The 16,867-nt window shown below is 37.6% G+C and overlaps 1 long non-coding RNA gene and 1 other non-coding gene across 3 annotated transcripts; both read right to left on the reverse strand.

Moving 5' to 3' along the window:
• Nucleotides 1-1,640: 1,640 nt before the first annotated feature.
• On the reverse strand, nt 1,641-4,617 carry LOC112735990 (uncharacterized). 2 transcript variants are annotated; one of them, XR_011870428.1, is made up of 5 exons: nt 4,279-4,617; nt 3,748-3,833; nt 3,385-3,433; nt 3,166-3,247; nt 1,641-2,282 (listed from the first exon to the last, which is right to left on the reverse strand). It is a non-coding gene; the product is annotated as an uncharacterized lncRNA (long non-coding RNA). The 2 variants fall into 2 exon arrangements; XR_003168666.3 differs by lacking the exons at nt 3,748-3,833; nt 4,279-4,617 and having other exon boundaries at nt 3,385-3,528.
• Nucleotides 4,618-9,091: 4,474 nt separating this feature from the next.
• LOC112738746 (small nucleolar RNA R71) lies at nt 9,092-9,199 on the reverse strand. The gene has a single exon (XR_003169689.1). It is a non-coding gene; the product is annotated as a small nucleolar RNA R71 (small nucleolar RNA).
• Nucleotides 9,200-16,867: the final 7,668 nt, after the last annotated feature.

Consider the following 16,867-nt stretch of genomic DNA (forward strand, 5'->3'; position numbering starts at 1 on the left):
GCTTTATCAACTTCTATACCTTTGCATGACACTTTATGCCCAAGAACTATCCCTTTAGGAACCATAAAATGGCATTTCTCCTAATTTAACACTATGTTAGTTTCTTGGCATCTTTTCAAAATAAGAGTTAAATGATGCAGACAAGTGTTAAATGAATTGCCAAAGACAGAAAAATCATCCATGAAGACTTCTAAAAATTTTTCCACCATATCAGAGAAAATGGAAAGCATACACCTTTGAAAGGTGGCTAGGGCGTTGCACAGCCCAAAGGGCATCCTCCTGTAGGCGAAAACTCTAAATGGACATGTGAAGGAAGTCTTTTCTTGATCCTTGGGGTCCACCACTATTTGATTGTACCCAGAGTATCCATCTAGGAAGCAGTAATAAGCATGGCCCGCCAATCTCTCCAACATTTATCAATGAAGGGTAGAGGAAAATGATCTTTTCTTGTAGTATCGTTCAATCTCCTATAGTCTATGCACATTCTCCACCCAGTCACTGTCCTAGTGAGGATTAAGTCATTTTTCTCATTGGTGATGACTGTCATTCCTCCTTTTTTTGGTACAACTTGAACCAGGCTCACCCATGAGCTGTCAGAGATTGGAAAGATTATTCCAGCATTTCATAGTTTCATGACTTCTTTTTGAACTACCTCCGTCATGGTTGGGTTGAGCCTTCTTTGGGGTTGAACTACAGGCTTTGATTCTTCTTCCAACAGAATTTTATGCATACAAATGGCTGGGCTAATGCCTTTGATGTCTTCAATTGTCCAACCCAAGGTTGTTTTGTGAGCTTTTGTTGCACGAAATTGTGATCATCAACAATGGCGCCAAAGGACTTGGAGCTCTTAAACGTGAATCACACTTTGTCACAATTCCACACAACTAACCAGCAAGTGCACTGGGTCGTCCAAGTAATAAACCTTACGTGAGTAAGGGTCGATCCCACGGAGACTGTCGGCTTGAAGCAAGCTATGGTCACCTTGTAAATATCAGTCAGGCTAATTCAGATGGTGATGGAGAATTGATAATTAAAAGATAAATAAAACATAAAATAAGGATAGAGATACTTATATAATTCTTTGGTTGGAATTTCAGATAAGCGTATGAAGATGCTTTGTTCCTCCTGAACCTCTACTTTCCTATTGCCTTCTTCCAATCATTCATATTCCTTTCCATGGCAAGCTTTATGTTGGGCATCACCGTTGTCAATGGCTACTTTCCGTCCTCTCAGTGAAAACATTCCAAATGCGCTGTCACCGCATGGCTAATCATCTGTCGGTTCTCAATCATGTTGGAATAGGATCCATTGATCCTTTTGCGTCTGTCACACACCCAACAATCGCGAGTTTGAAGCTCGTCACAGCCATCCCTTCCCAGATCCTACTCAGAATACCACAGACAAGGTTTATACGTTCCAGATCTCAGGAATGGCCGCCAATAATTCTAGCCTATACCACGAAGGTTCCAATCTTAGATTAGAAACCCAAGAGATATACATTCAAGCTTGTTTGCATGTAAAACGGAAGTGGTTGTCAATCATGCGTTCATAGGTGAGAATGGTGATGAGTGTCACATAATCATCACATTCATCATGTTCTTGGGTGCGAATGAATATCTTGGAGAAGAAATAGACTTGAGTTGAATAGAAAAACAATAGTACTTTGTATTAATTCATGAAGAACAGCAGAGCTCCACACCTTAATCTATGGTGTGTAGAAACTCCACCATTGAAAATACATAAGAACAAGGTCTAGGCATGGCCGTGAGGCCAGCCCCCAAACGTGAAAAGGTCTATCCAAGTATATCCAAATACAATAGCAAAAGGTCCTATTTATAGAAAACTAGTAGCCTAGGGTTACAGAAATAAGTAATTAATGCAGAAATCTTCTTCCGGGCCCACTTGGTATGTGCTTAGGCTGAGCATTGAAGCTTCCATGTGTAGAGACTTTTCTTAGAGTTAAACGCCAACTTTTGTGCCAGTTTGGGCGTTTAACTCCAGCTTTTGTGCTAGTTTTGGAGTTAAACGCCAGAATTCTTGAGCTGCTTTGGAACGCCTGTTTAGGCCATCAAATCCCAAGCAAAATATAGACTATTATATATTTCTGGAAAGCCCAGGATGTCTACTTTCCAACGCAATTGAGAGCGCGCTAATTGGGCTTCTGTAGCTCCAGAAAATCCACTTTGAGTGCAGGGAGGTCAGAATCCAACAGCATCTGCAGTCCTTTTTCAGCCTCTGAATCAGATTTTTGCTCAGGTCCCTTAATTTCAGCCAGAAAATACCTGAAATCACAAAAAAATACACAAACTCATAGTAAAGTCCAGAAGAGTGATTTTTAAATAAAAACTAATAAAAATATAATAGAAACTAACTAAAATATACTAAAAACATACTAAAAACAATGCCAAAAAGCGTATAAATTATCCGCTCATCACAACATCAAACTTAAATTGTTGCTTGTCCCCAAGCAACTGAAGATCACACTACAAGAATCTTGTTTATTTTTGGCAGTTTTTTCTCTTATTTGTGGAGGTTTATAACCCCCACCAAATGGTTTGTGGGAGTTTCTAAAACCCCCAGAATTTGAGGTGCCACGAGGTCTTTTGTGGGGCTTTTTAAAAACCTCCACAATCTATTCAGTGGAGGTTTTGTGTGTGTTTAGTGGGGGTTTTATATTGAATTTTTGTGACAGTTTTAAATCATTTTTGTGGTAATTTAAAATCTCCACAAATTAATTTTTAATTTAAAAAAATTATCTATTTTGTGAGATTTTCAGACCTCCACAAACTCTGTAATTATTTATTTATTTTTAATTTCAAATTATTCATTAATCTCATCTCATTTACATATTTTTAAATTTAAAAAAAAAAGCAACAGCAAGCTTGAAGTCCTAACTCTGGCTATTGTCAATTAGTTTTCACTAATCCTTTCATCTATGAAACATGCTCTCCATTGTCCAGAAACTAGAAATAACTCTAATTGCAAGCTTAGTAGAAAAAAAAAGCATACACCAGCTTCAGCGACTTATCTTGAAGCATTTTCTATTGTATGAAAAATAAACTACATGCCAATATATATTCCTTATTCCATAATCCCTTAAACATGTAAGAACTGTCATAGAACAACCATTGCATTTAGAATAATAAAAACAACAAAAATACACACCTCATCCTTATGTCCCTTGTCATGAATCTGAGATTATATACCAAAACTCTTCCCTTCATTGCAAATAGATTCTTCTCTCACTCTTCAAAAAATTAAGAGCATAGTACACATTGAAATAAGAGACCATATGTTCATAATGGTAAACATCAATGCAACAAAATAGAAAATATAAAAACCATAATTATATCATTAAAAAACAGAAACAAAAGAATTAATTACCTTCAGAGAAAAACAAAGTAGACAGCCAATTTCGAGAGACCACGGCATCCTGGTTTACACACAATAAAATTAGAACCTTGATCAAAAGCAAAATTAAGAGTTATGCTTACTTTGGTCCAAAGGTTGCTTATTTTGACCATTGAACCTTTTTCTTTCCCATTCAAAATTCAAGTGCTTAGTTAATAATATACATATGGTCCAAAAGGATTTTTATTATATTATATTATATTAATTAACTAATATTTTTTATTTGTTCTGCTCAATAACTTCCAGAAACACTTTCACACACAGCAGTAGTTTTTGGTCCAACATAGAATTCCATGATTTTGAGTGGGATTTTGGACTAAAAATATTAATGCTGACCTCATTTTTTTCATTTTCCATCAATCTGTCAACCAGGTGAGATCCAATGAATCTAGCTCTTCGGTGACCAATATTCTCATGTTGGACTGTAATCAAGAAGGAATAATAAATTAATAATAGGTAAAAGTAAAAACACAGCATAGATCGAGGTAAAAAGATGTTTCTGTGAAATTAGTGATTCAAGTAAAACTTATAGCCAAACACCTAATACAAATTGGATCAAAGATCCATAATTGACCTCTCATATACATAAACCAGAAGCATAGATACAACAAAGGATATAAAAACAGAAAGGAAAAAAAATCACTGAACAGTTAGTATACAGTTTATACTGATCTGTCTATAGTATCAATGTTCATGGGGTGAACATAGGCTTTCTGCTAGATCCAAAGGCAGGATTCCATTTCTCTCATAAATATTTCATGGTTATATATATATGTGGATTCCATGGGTGGATTGAAATCTAGTACACTAAAAATGAAAGATAAATATCACACCACATGTAATATCATATGTGAATTATTCCTTTACCTTCATGTAAAATTCTCTAGCTGAGACAGGGATGACCTCTGATCCAAAGTCATTTACAGTTGGAAATCGCCATCTATATTTAATAAATTTGTAGCACTTAGCGAAACAAAATTTGCAATAGGATGAGTCAGTTCATTTTCAGTTAATATTATTTTATTTAAATGCTCTTTGTAAAGCCCCACATGTTGCTCTATTTCAGTACCATAATAGATTTAGAAGTATCTCCTTCTTGAATACATACACACCCATAGAAGCAATGTATGGTTTCTTTACAGCCTCTTCCTTTGAAAGCCCAAGAACTATTGTATCTACTTGCTATATTATGAAGCAGTATTAGCTGTAAACCTTATTCTTGAAACTCCTAATATGTAAGAAGCAGCACAAACATGAGTTATTACCATTGCTTTTAGGTCTTCTCCTTTGGGCTTTTCACTGAATGAGAGAATCCTTCCTTTATCATCTATCTTCAATAGACCAAAATCAGAGGCACGACTGTCACATATGAAGAGAGTTTTAAACAATAATATGTGACAAACATTGTTGAATCATTTATTCATTTGGATTGATAAAAGAGCTATTTTCTCATTCAGAGAAAGATGACAGAGTGATTTCAAGATATACATAATGTGATTATTTATACTAGAAACAGATTCAAAAACCATTAACCCAACTGATGAGCGGATAATTTATACGCTTTTTGGCATTGTTTTTAGTATGTTTTTAGTAGGATCTAGTTACTTTTAGGGATGTTTTTATTAGTTTTTATGTTAAATTCACATTTCTGGACTTTACTATGAGTTTGTGTATTTTTCTATGATTTCAGGTATTTTCTGGCTGAAATTGAGGGACTTGAGCAAAAATCAGATTCGGAGGTTGAAGAAGGACTGCAGATGCTGTTGGATTCTGACCTCCCTGCACTCAAAGTGTATTTTCTGGAGCTACAGAACTCAAAATGGCGCGCTTCCAATTGTGTTGGAAAGTAGACATCTAGGGCTTTCCATCAATATATAATAGTCTATACTTTGGCCGATTTTAGATGACGTAAAAGGGCGTTGAACGCCAGTTCTACGCTGCTGTCTGGAGTTAAACGCCAGAAACACGTCACAAACCAGAGTTGAACGCCAGAAACATGTTACAACCTGGCGTTCAACTCCAAAAGAAGCTTTTGCACGTGGAAAGCTAAAGCTCAGCCCAAGCACACACCAAGTGGACCTCGGAAGTGGATTTATGCATCAATTACTTACTTCTGTAAACCCTAGTAGCTAGTTTATTATAAATAGAACTTTTTACTATTGTATTAGACATCCTGGATTGTATTTTTGATCATGTGATCACGTTTTGGGGGCTGGCCATTCGGTCATGCCTGGACCTTTCACTTATGTATTTTCAACGGTAGAGTTTCTACACTCCATAGATTAAGGTGTGGAGCTCTGCTGTTCCTCATGAATTAATGCAAAGTACTACTGTTTTTCTATTCAACTCAACTTATTCCGCATCTAAGATATTCATTCGCACTTCAACATGAATGTGATGAACGTGACAATCATCATCATTCCCCCACGAACGCGTGCCTGACAACCACTTCCGTTCCACCTTAGATTGGATGATTATCTCTTGGATCTCCTAATCAGAATCTTCGTGGTATAAGCTAGATTGATGGCGGCATTCATGAGAATCCGGAAAGTCTAAACCTTGTCTGTGGTATTCCGAGTAGGATTCTGGGATTGAATGACTGTGACGAACTTCAAACTCGCGAGTGCTGGGCGTAGTGACAGACGCAAAAGGAGGGTAAATCCTATTCCAGTATGATAGAGAACCTCATATGATTAGCCGTGCTGTGACAGAGTATTTGGACCATTTTCACAAGAGGATAGGATGCAGCCATTGACCACGGTGATGCCTCCAGATGATTAGCCATGCAGTGACAGCGCATCGGACCATTTTCACAGAGAGGATGAAAAGTAGCCATTGACAATGGTGATGTCCTTACATAAAGACAGTCATAGAAAGGAGTAAGACTGACTGGATGAAGACAGCGGGAAAGCAGAGATTCAGATGAACGAAAGCATCTCTATGCGCTTATCTGAAATTCTCACCAATGAATTACATAAGTATTTCTATCTTTATTTTCTATTTATTTATTATTAATTTTCGAAAATACTATAACCATTTGATATCCGCCTGACTGAGATTTACAAGGTGACCATAGCTTGCTTCAAACCGACAATCTCTGTGGGATCGACCCTTACTCACGTAAGGTTTATTACTTGGACGACCCAGTGCACTTGCTGGTTAGTTGTATCGAAGTTGTGAATGAAAAATGATTTATTAAGATGTGCGTATAGAGTTTTTGGCGCCGTTGCCTGAGATCACAACTTCGTGTACCAAGTTTTTGGCGCCGTTGCCGGGGATTGTTCGAGTTTGGACAACTGACGGTTCATCATGTTGCTCAGATTGGGTAATTTTCTTCTTATTTTATTTTCAAAAAGTTTTCAAAAAAAAATTTTTCAAAAAAAAAATCTTTTAAAAATCTTCAAAAAAATTTTCCTTTATATTCGAAAAAAATAAAAATTCTTTTCAAAAATTTTTATTATGTTCTTCAGAATTTTTAAGAATGAATTCTAGAGTTTCATGAAGCACGTGACGCCTGACTGGTTGTAAAGCCATGTCTAAATTCATTTAGACTGGGGCTTCCAACCCAACATTATCAAGAGCAAGCTAGTTGTTGCTAATCCACCTGCTACTATTCCTGATCCACCTGATTTACATGCTAAAGCTTGACTGGCTATTAAGTCATGTCTAACCCTCAGATTGGAGCTTTAGACTAAGAGTGCAAGATTCCTGGAATTCATATTAAAAATTTTGGAATCCTTATTTTTCTTTTTCACATTAGTTTTCGAAAAATCCAAAAAAAATTAGAAAATCGTAAAAATCAAAAATATTTCGTGTTTCTTGTTTGAGTCTTGAGTCAGATTTTAAGTTTGGTGTCAATTGCATACTCATCTTGCATTTTTCGAAAATTGCATTCATGCATTGCATTCATCATGATCTTCAAGTTGTTCTTGATAAACCTTCTTGATTGATCTTCATATTTTCTTGTTTTGTGTCTTTTCTTATTTTTCATATGCATTCTTGCATTCATAGTGAATATACATGAAAAATTTCTAAGTTTGGTGTCTTGCATATTTTCTTTGCATCAAAAAATTTTTCAAAAATAAGTTCTTGGTGTTCATCTTGACATTCAAAGTGTTCTTGGTGTTCATCTTGACATTCATATCATTCTTGCATGCATCACATGTTTTGATCCAAAATTTTCATGCATTGAGTCTTTTTTATGTTTTTCTCTCTCATCATAAAAATTCAAAAATCAAAAAATATCTTTCCCTCTTTTCTCTCATAAAATTCGAAAATTTGAGTTGACTTTTTCAAAAATTTTTAAAATCTAGTTGTTTCTTATGAGTCAAATCAAATTTTCAATTTAAAAATCTTATCTTTTTCAAAATCTTTTTCAAAAATTAAATCTTTTTCATTTTTCTTATTTATTTTCGAAAATTTTAAAAATATTTTTCAAAAATCTTTTTCTTATCTTTATCACATAATTTTCGAAAATAACATCATCAATTAATGTTTTGATTCAAAAATTTCAAGCTTGTTACTTGCTTGTTAAGAAAGATTCAAACTTTAAGTTCTAGAATCATATCTTGTGATTTCTTGTGAATGAAGTCATTAGTTGTGATTTTAAAAATCAAATCTTTTTCAAAACTAATTTCAATCATATCTTTTCAAAAAATATCTTTTTATCTTATCTTTTTCAAAATCATATCTTTTTCAAAAATTTGATTTTAAAATATCTTTTCTAACTTCTTATCTTCTTATCTTTTCAAAATTTATTTTCAAATTTGTTTCAACTAACTAACTAACTTTTTGTTTGTTTCTTATCTTTTTCAAAACTACCTAACTAACTCTCTCTCTCTCTAATTTTCGAAAATATCTCCCTCTTTTTTTCAAAAATTCTTTTTAATTAACTAATTGTTTCAAAATTCAACTTTAATTTATTTCTTCTTTTAATTTTCGAAAATTCTCTTTCTCTCTCATCTCATTCTATTTATTTATTCATCTACCAACACCTCTCTTCATCTCACATCTCTACTCTCCTTACCCTTGTGTTTCTTTCCTTACACTACATTCTTTTCTTCTTCTTTTCTTCTACTCACACAGGGACCTCTATACTGTGGTAAAAAGGATCCCTATTATTATTTTTCTGTTTCCTCTTTTTCATATGAGCAGGAGCAACGACAAGAATATTCTTGTTGAAGCAGATCCAGAACCTGAAAGGACTCTGAAGAGGAAACTAAGAGAAGCTAAATTACAATAATCCAGCAAGCACCTTTCAGAAATTTTCGAACAGGAAGAGGAGATGGCAGCCGAAAATAATAATAATGCAAGGAGGATGCTTGGTGACTTTACTGCACCTAATTCCAATTTACATGGAAGAAGCATCTCCATCCCTACCATTGGAGCAAACAATTTTGAGTTGAAACCTCAATTAGTTTCTCTGATGCAGCAGAACTGCAAGTTTCATGGACTTCCATCTGAAGATCCTTTTCAGTTCTTAACTGAATTCCTGTAGATCTGTGATACTGTTAAGACTAATGGAGTAGATCCTGAAGTCTACAGGCTCATGCTTTTCCCTTTTGCTGTGAGAGACAGAGCTAGAATATGGTTGGATTCTCAACCTAAGGATAGCCTGAACTCTTGGGATAAGCTGGTCAAGGCTTTCTTAGCCAAGTTCTTTCCTCCTCAAAAGCTGAGTAAGCTTAGAGTGGATGTTCAAACCTTCAGACAGAAAGAAGGTGAATCCCTCTATGAAGCTTGGGAGAGATACAAGCAACTGACCAAAAAGTGTCCTTCTGACATGCTTTCAGAATGGACTATCCTGGATATATTCTATGATGGTTTGTCTGAATTAGCTAAAATGTCATTGGATATTTCTGCAGGTGGATCCATTCACCTAAAGAAAATGCCTGCAGAAGCCCAAGAACTCATTGACATGGTTGCTAATAACCAGTTCATGTACACTTCTGAGAGGAATCCTGTGAGTAATGGGACGCCTCAGAAGAAGGGAGTTCTTGAAATTGATACTCTGAATGCCATATTAGCTCAGAACAAAATATTGACTCAGCAAGTCAATATGATTTCTCAGAGTCTGAATGGAATGCAAGTTGTATCCAACAGTACTCAAGAGACAGCTTCTGAAGAAGAAGCCTATGATCCTGAGAATCCTGCAATAGCAGAGATAAATTACTTAGGTGAACCTTATGGAAACACCTATAACTCATCATGGAGAAATCATCCAAATTTCTCATGGAAGGATCAACAAAAGCCTCAACAAGGCTTTAATAATGATGGAAGAAATAGGTTTAACAGTAGTAAACCTTTTCCATCATCTTCTCAGCAACAGACAGAAAACTCTGAACAAAATACCTCTAATTTAGCAAACTTAGTCTCTGATCTGTCCAAGGCCACTGTGAGTTTCATGAATGAAACAAGGTCCTCCATTAGAAATTTAGAAGCACAAGTGGGCCAGCTGAGTAAAAGAATCACTGAAACCCCTCCTAGTACTCTCCCAAGCAATACAGAAGAGAATCCAAAAGGAGAATGCAAGGCCATTGAATTGATTACCATGGCCGAACCTAGGAGGAAGGTTGAGGACGTAAATCCCAGTGAGAAAGACCTCCTGGGACGTCCAGTGTTCAATAAGGAGTTTCCTTCTGAGGAACCAAAGGAATCTGAGACTCATCTAGAGACCATAGAGATTCCATTGAACCTCCTTACACCCTTCATGAGCTCTGATGAGTATTCCTCTTCTGAAGAGAATGAGGATGTTACTGAGGAGCAAGTTACCAAGTACCTTGGTGCAATCATGAAGCTGAATGCCAAATTATTTGGTATTGAGACTTGGGAAGATGAACCTCCCTTGTTCATCAATGAACTGAGTGATCTAGATCAACTGACATTGCCCCAGAAGAAACAGGATCCTGGAAAGTTCCTAATACCTTGTACCATAGGCACCATGATCTTTGAAAAGGCTCTGTGTGACCTTGGTTTAGGGATAAACCTCATGCCCCTCTCTGTAATAGAGAAACTGGGAATCTTTGGGGTGCAAGCTGCTAAAATCTCATTAGAGATGGCAGACAATTCAAGAAAACAGGCTTATAGACAAGTAGAGGACATATTAGTAAAGGTTGAAGGCCTTTACATCCCTGCTAATTTCATAATCCTTGATACTAGGAAGGATGAGGATGAATCCATCATCCTTGGAAGACCCTTCCTAGCCACAGCAAGAGCTGTGATTGATGTTGACAGAGGCAAACTAGTCCTTCAATTGAATGAGGACTCCCTTGTGTTTAAAACTCAAGGTCATCCTTCTGTAAACATGGAAAAGAGGCACAGTAAGCTTCTCTCAAAACAGAGTCAACCAGAGCCCCCACAGTCAAACTCTAAGTTTGGTGTTGGGAGGCCACAACCAAACTCTAAGTTTGGTGTTGAACTCCCATATCCAAACTCTAAGTTTAGTATTGGGGAATCTCAACAATGCTCTGAACATCTGTGAGGCTCCATGAGAGCCCACTGTCAAGCTATTGACATTAAAGAAGCGCTTGTTGGGAGGCAACCCAATTTTTATTTAATTATATTTTTATTAGTTATATGTCTTTATAGGTTCATCATCATGTGGAGTCACAAAATAAATCAAAAAATTAAGAACAGAATCAAAAACAGCAGAAGAAAAATCACACCCTGGAGGAGGATCTCACTGGCGTTTAAACGCCAGTAAGGAGCATCTGTCTGGCGTTCAACGCCAGAACAGAGTATGTTTCTGGCGTTGAACGCCAGAAACAAGCAGCATCCTGGCGTTCAGACGCCAGAAATGCACAGTGAAGAAGAGCTGGCTCTGAACGCCAGAAACAAGCATCTAGCTGGCGTTCAACGCCAGAAATATGCTGCATCTGGGCGTTGAACGCCCAGAACAAGCATCAGTTCGGCGTTTAAACGCCAGAATTGCATGCAAAGGCATTTTACATGCCTAATGGGTGCAGGGATGCAAATCCTTGACATCTCAGGATCTGTGGACCCCACAGGATCCCCACCTACCACCACTCACTCTCTTCCCTCTTCTCAATGTTCATCCTCTCTTCCCAATAAACACTCTTCCCCAAAACTCTTCACCAATCACCTCAATCTCTCTTCCCTATCACCACTTCACCACTCACATCATCCACTCTTCCCCATAAACCTACCTCATAAACTCTACCTACCTTCAAAATTCAAAATCAATTTCCCACCCAAACCCACCCATATGGCCGAACCTTAACCCCCCTCCCTTCCCTATATAAAGCCCTCCATTCTTCTTTATTTTCACACAACACAACCCTCTCTTCCCCTTCTTGGCCGAATACACCTCTCCCTCCTCTCCTCCATATTTTCTTCTTCTTCTTCATCTATTCTTTCTTCTCTTGCTCGAGGACGAGCAATATTCTAAGTTTGGTGTGGTAAAAGCATAAGCTTTTTGTTTTTCCATTACCATTGATGGCACCCAAGACCGGAGAATCCTCTAGAAAAGGGAAAGGGAAGACAAAAGCTTCCACCTCCGAGTCATGGGAGATGGAAAGATTCATCTTCGAAGCTCATCAAGATCACTTCTATGATGTTGTGGCCAAGAAGAAGGTGATCCCCGAGGTCCCTTTCAAACTCAAGAGAAATGAGTATCCGGAGATCCGACATGAGATCCATAGAAGAGGTTGGGAAGTTCTAACAAACCCCATCCAACAAGTCGGAATTCTAATGGTTCAAGAGTTCTATGCTAATGCATGGATCACAAGGAACCATGATCAAAGTAAGAACCCGAACCCAAAGAATTATCTCACCATGGTTCGGGGGAATTACTTAGATTTTAGTCCGGAAAATGTAAGGTTGGCGTTCAACTTGCCAATGATGGAAGAGAACGCACGCCCCTACACAAGGAGAGTCAACTTTGATCAAAGGTTAGACCAAGTCCTCATGGACATATGTGTGGAAGGAGCTCAATGGAAGATTGACTCAAAAGGCAAACCGGTTCAACTGAGAAGACTGGACCTTAAGCCTGTAGCTAGAGGATGGTTGGAGTTCATTCAACGCTCAATCATTCCCACTAGCAACCGGTCTGAAGTTACTATAGACCGGGCCATCATGATCCATAGCATCATGATTGGAGAAGAGGTAGAGGTTCATAAGATTATACCTCAAGAACTCTACAAGGTGGCTGACAAGTCCTCCACTATGGCAAGGTTAGCTTTTTCTCACCTCATTTGCCATCTATGCAATTCGGCTGGGATTGACATAGAAGGAGACATTCCCATTGAGGAAGAAAAGCTCATCACTAAGAAAAGGATGGAGCAAACAAGAGAGCCCATTCATGGAGCTCAAGAGACGCATGAAGCTCATCACCATGAGATCCCGGAGATGCCTCAAATGCATTTTTTTCCACAAAACTATTGGGAGCAAATCAACACCGACCTAGGAGAATTAAGTTCCAACATGGGACAATTAAGGGTGGAACATCAAGAGCACTCCATCATCCTTCATGAAATTAGAGAAGATCAAAAAGCAATGAGGGATGAGTAACAAAGACAAGAAAGAGACATAGAAGAGCTCAAGGACATCATTGGTTCCTCAAGAAGAAAACGCCACCATCACTAAGGTGGATTCATTCCTTGTTCTTACATTCTCTGTTTTTCATTTTCTTTATGTTAAGTGCTTATCTATGTTTGTGTCTTTATTACATGATCATTAGTGTCTAAGTGTCTATGCCTTAAAGTAGTGAATATGAATCCATCACTTCTCTTAAATGAAAAATGTTTTTAATTCAAAAGAACAATAAGTACATGAGTTTCGAATTTATCCTTGAACTTAGTTTAATTATTTTGACGTGGAGACAATACTTTTTGTTTTCTGAATGAATGCTTGAACAGTGCATATGTCTTTTGAAGTTGGTGTTTTAGAATGTTAAATATGTTGGCTCTTGAAAGAATGATGACAAGGAGACATATTATTTGATAATCTGAAAAATCATAAAAATGATTCTTGAAGCAAGAAAAAGCAGCAAAAAAAACAAAGCTTGCAGAAAAAAAAAGAAAAAAAATGGCAAAAAAAAATATAGAAAAAGAAAAAGCAATCAGAAAAAGCCAAAAGCTCTTAAAACAAAAAGGCAAGAGCAAAAAGCCAATAACCCTTAAAACCAAAAGGCAAGGGTCATAAAAAGGATCCCAAGGCTTTGAGCATCAGTGGATAGGAGGGCCTAAAGGAATAAAATCCCGGCCTAAGCGGCTAAACCAAGCTATCCCTAACCATGTGCTTGTGGCGTGAAGGTGTCAAGTGAAAACTTGAGACTGAGCGGTTAAAGTCAAGGTCCAAAGCAAAAGAAGAGTGTGCTTAAGAACCCTGGACACCTCTAATTGGGGACTTTAGCAAAGCTGAGTCACAATCTGAAAAGGTTCACCCAGTTATGTGTCTGTGGCATTTATGTATCCAGTGGTAATACTAGAAAACAAAGTGCTTAGGGCCACGGCCAAGACTCATAAAGTATCTGTGTTCAAGAATCAACATACTGAACTAGGAGAATCAATAACACTATCTAAACTCTGAGTTCCTATAGATGCCAATCATTCTGAACTTCAATGGATAAAGTGAGATGCCAAAACTATTCAAGAGGCAAAAAAGCTACAAGTCCCGCTCATCTGATTGGAGCTATGTTTCATTGATAGTTTAGAATTTATAGTATACTCTCTTATTTTTATCCTATTTGATATTCAGTTGCTTGGGGACAAGCAACAATTTAAGTTTGGTGTTGTGATGAGCGGATAATTTATACGCTTTTTGGCATTGTTTTTAGTATTTTTTAGTAGGATCTAGTTACTTTTAGAGACGTTTTTATTAGTTTTTATGTTAAATTCACATTTCTAGACTTTACTATGAGTTTGTGTGTTTTTCTATGATTTCAGGTATTTTCTGGCTAAAATTGAGGGACTTGAGCAAAAATCAGATTCGGAGGTTGAAGAAGGACTGTTGATGCTGTTGGATTCTGACCTCCCTGCACTTTCTGGAGCTACAGAACTCAAAATAGCGCGCTTTCAATTGCGTTGGAAAGTAGACATCTAGGGCTTTCCAGCAATATATAATAGTCCATACTTTGGGCGAGTTTAGACGACGTAAAAGGGCGTTGAACGCCAGTTCTACGCTGCTGTCTGGAGTTAAACGCCAGAAACACGTCACAAACCAGAGTTGAACGCCAGAAACACGTTACAACCTGGCGTTCAACTCCAAAAGAAGCCTCTGCACGTGGAAAGCTAAAGCTCAGCCCAAGCACACACCAAGTGGGCCCCGGAAGTGGATTTATGTATCAATTACTTACTTCTGTAAACCCTAGTAGCTAGTTTATTATAAATAGAACTTTTTACTATTGTATTAGACATCCTGGATTGTATTTTTGATACTGTGATCACGTTTTGGAGGCTGGCCATTCGGCCATGCCTGGACCTTTCACTTATGTATTTTCAACGGTAGAGTTTCTACACTCCATAGATTAAGGTGTGGAGCTCTGCTGTTCCTCATGAATTAATGCAAAGTACTACTATTTTTCTATTCAACTCAACTTATTCCGCTTCTAAGATATTCATTCGCACTTCAACATGAATGTGATGAACGTGATAATCATCATCATTCCCCCACGAACGCGTGCCTGACAACCACTTCCGTTCCACCTTATATTGGATGATTATCTCTTGGATCTCCTAATCAGAATCTTCATGGTATAAGCTAGATTGATGGCGGCATTCATGAGAATCCGGAAAGTCTAAACCTTGTCTGTGGTATTCCGAGTAGGATTCTGGGATTGAATGACTGTGACGAACTTCAAACTCGCGAGTGCTGGGCGTAGTGACAGACGCAAAAGGAGGGTGAATCCTATTCCAGTATGATCGAGAACCTCAGATGATTAGCCGTGCTGTGACAGAGCATTTGGACCATTTTCACAAGAGGATAGGATGCAGCCATTGACCACAGTGATGCCTCCAGATGATTAGCCATGCAGTGACAGCGCATCGGACCATTTTCACAGAGAGGATGAAAAGTAGCCATTGACAATGGTGATGTCCTTACATAAAGCCAGCCATAGAAAGGAGTAAGACTGACTGGATGAAGACAGCGGGAAAGCAGAGATTCAGAGGAACGAAAGCATCTCTATGCGCTTATCTGAAATACTCACCAGTTAATTACATAATTATTTCTATCTTTATTTTCTATTTATTTAATATTAATTTTCGAAAATACTATAACCATTTGATATCCGCCTGACTGAGATTTACAAGGTGACCATAGCTTGCTTCAAGCCGACAATCTCCGTGGGATCGACCCTTACTCACGTAAGGTTTATTACTTGGACGACCCAGTGCACTTGCTGGTTAGTTGTGTCGAAGTTGTAAATGAAAAACGATTTATTAAGACGTGCGTACAGAGTTTTTGGCGCCGTTGCCTGAGATCACAACTTCGTGTACCACCAACCTACCTGTCATCCATGGGGAGACAAGAAAGAGTAATATCTGCACCACTCTCGCGATGATTCTGGATATGAAGATGAGTCAGAACATGTCAAATTTGAATGCATCAACAGTATTGAAGGAGGAAAGGAAGTACTATTGATTGGACGAAACGGTGCCTTACTTGAACAAAGTCCATATAGTCCATTCGATAGAGATGATCCCCAAAAAGAATCAAGACATCCTCAATATCCTTGCTTCTAGGATCCTACAGCATCATAGTTAAACAACATAACTTGGATTAAAAAGTTCAAGTGTAGATTATGTAACTACTATAATTTCTATAGAATTATTATACCTCAAAGAGCCAGTGGAACTGCCTCACGGCATCAACAGTACCCCGAAACCATTTTTTACCTGCCTCCCTGGAGTTTGAGTGGCAGCAAGAACCTGAAATAATAAATACAAGCATTCTTAGTCTTGAGTAATTACAAGTATAGTTCTTCAACACAAAATCCATCAAGTATACCTCAACATAGCCATCTCCAAAGGTGACACCAGTGCCAGAGTTGTACGCACGTGCAATATGCCTGTTGAGTGAAGCTGAGTTGAACTGAGTGAGAATGTAGACCTTGTTAACTAAATCTATATCAAATCCTCTACCTTGACCTAAAAAATTTACAATCTATATCAAATCCTCTGCCTTGACCTGAAAAATTTACAGAAGAGAAGAGTACATTAAAACATAAGAAGCAGGATTTGTGTATAATTTTGCCAAAACTATATCATTAAATTATCAGAAAATCTAATATCTTTGAAAAAAATTGAAGAATTGAAGAAAGCAAAGAACGATAAAAAATTAGGAACAAATCCTCATTATAATGACTCCACACGACATGAAATCAGTTCCACGATATCTAATAGTTTTGAACGTAGCTTCAATCGAAGCTTACAGAGACTCGCTAGCTCGCCTTCTTGATCTCCTCAGCTAGCACCACCGAATCCGCGCTGAAATCGCA

This window comes from Arachis hypogaea, chromosome 13 (assembly GCF_003086295.3).
Source record: "Arachis hypogaea cultivar Tifrunner chromosome 13, arahy.Tifrunner.gnm2.J5K5, whole genome shotgun sequence".
Taxonomy (NCBI): Eukaryota; Viridiplantae; Streptophyta; class Magnoliopsida; order Fabales; family Fabaceae; genus Arachis; species Arachis hypogaea.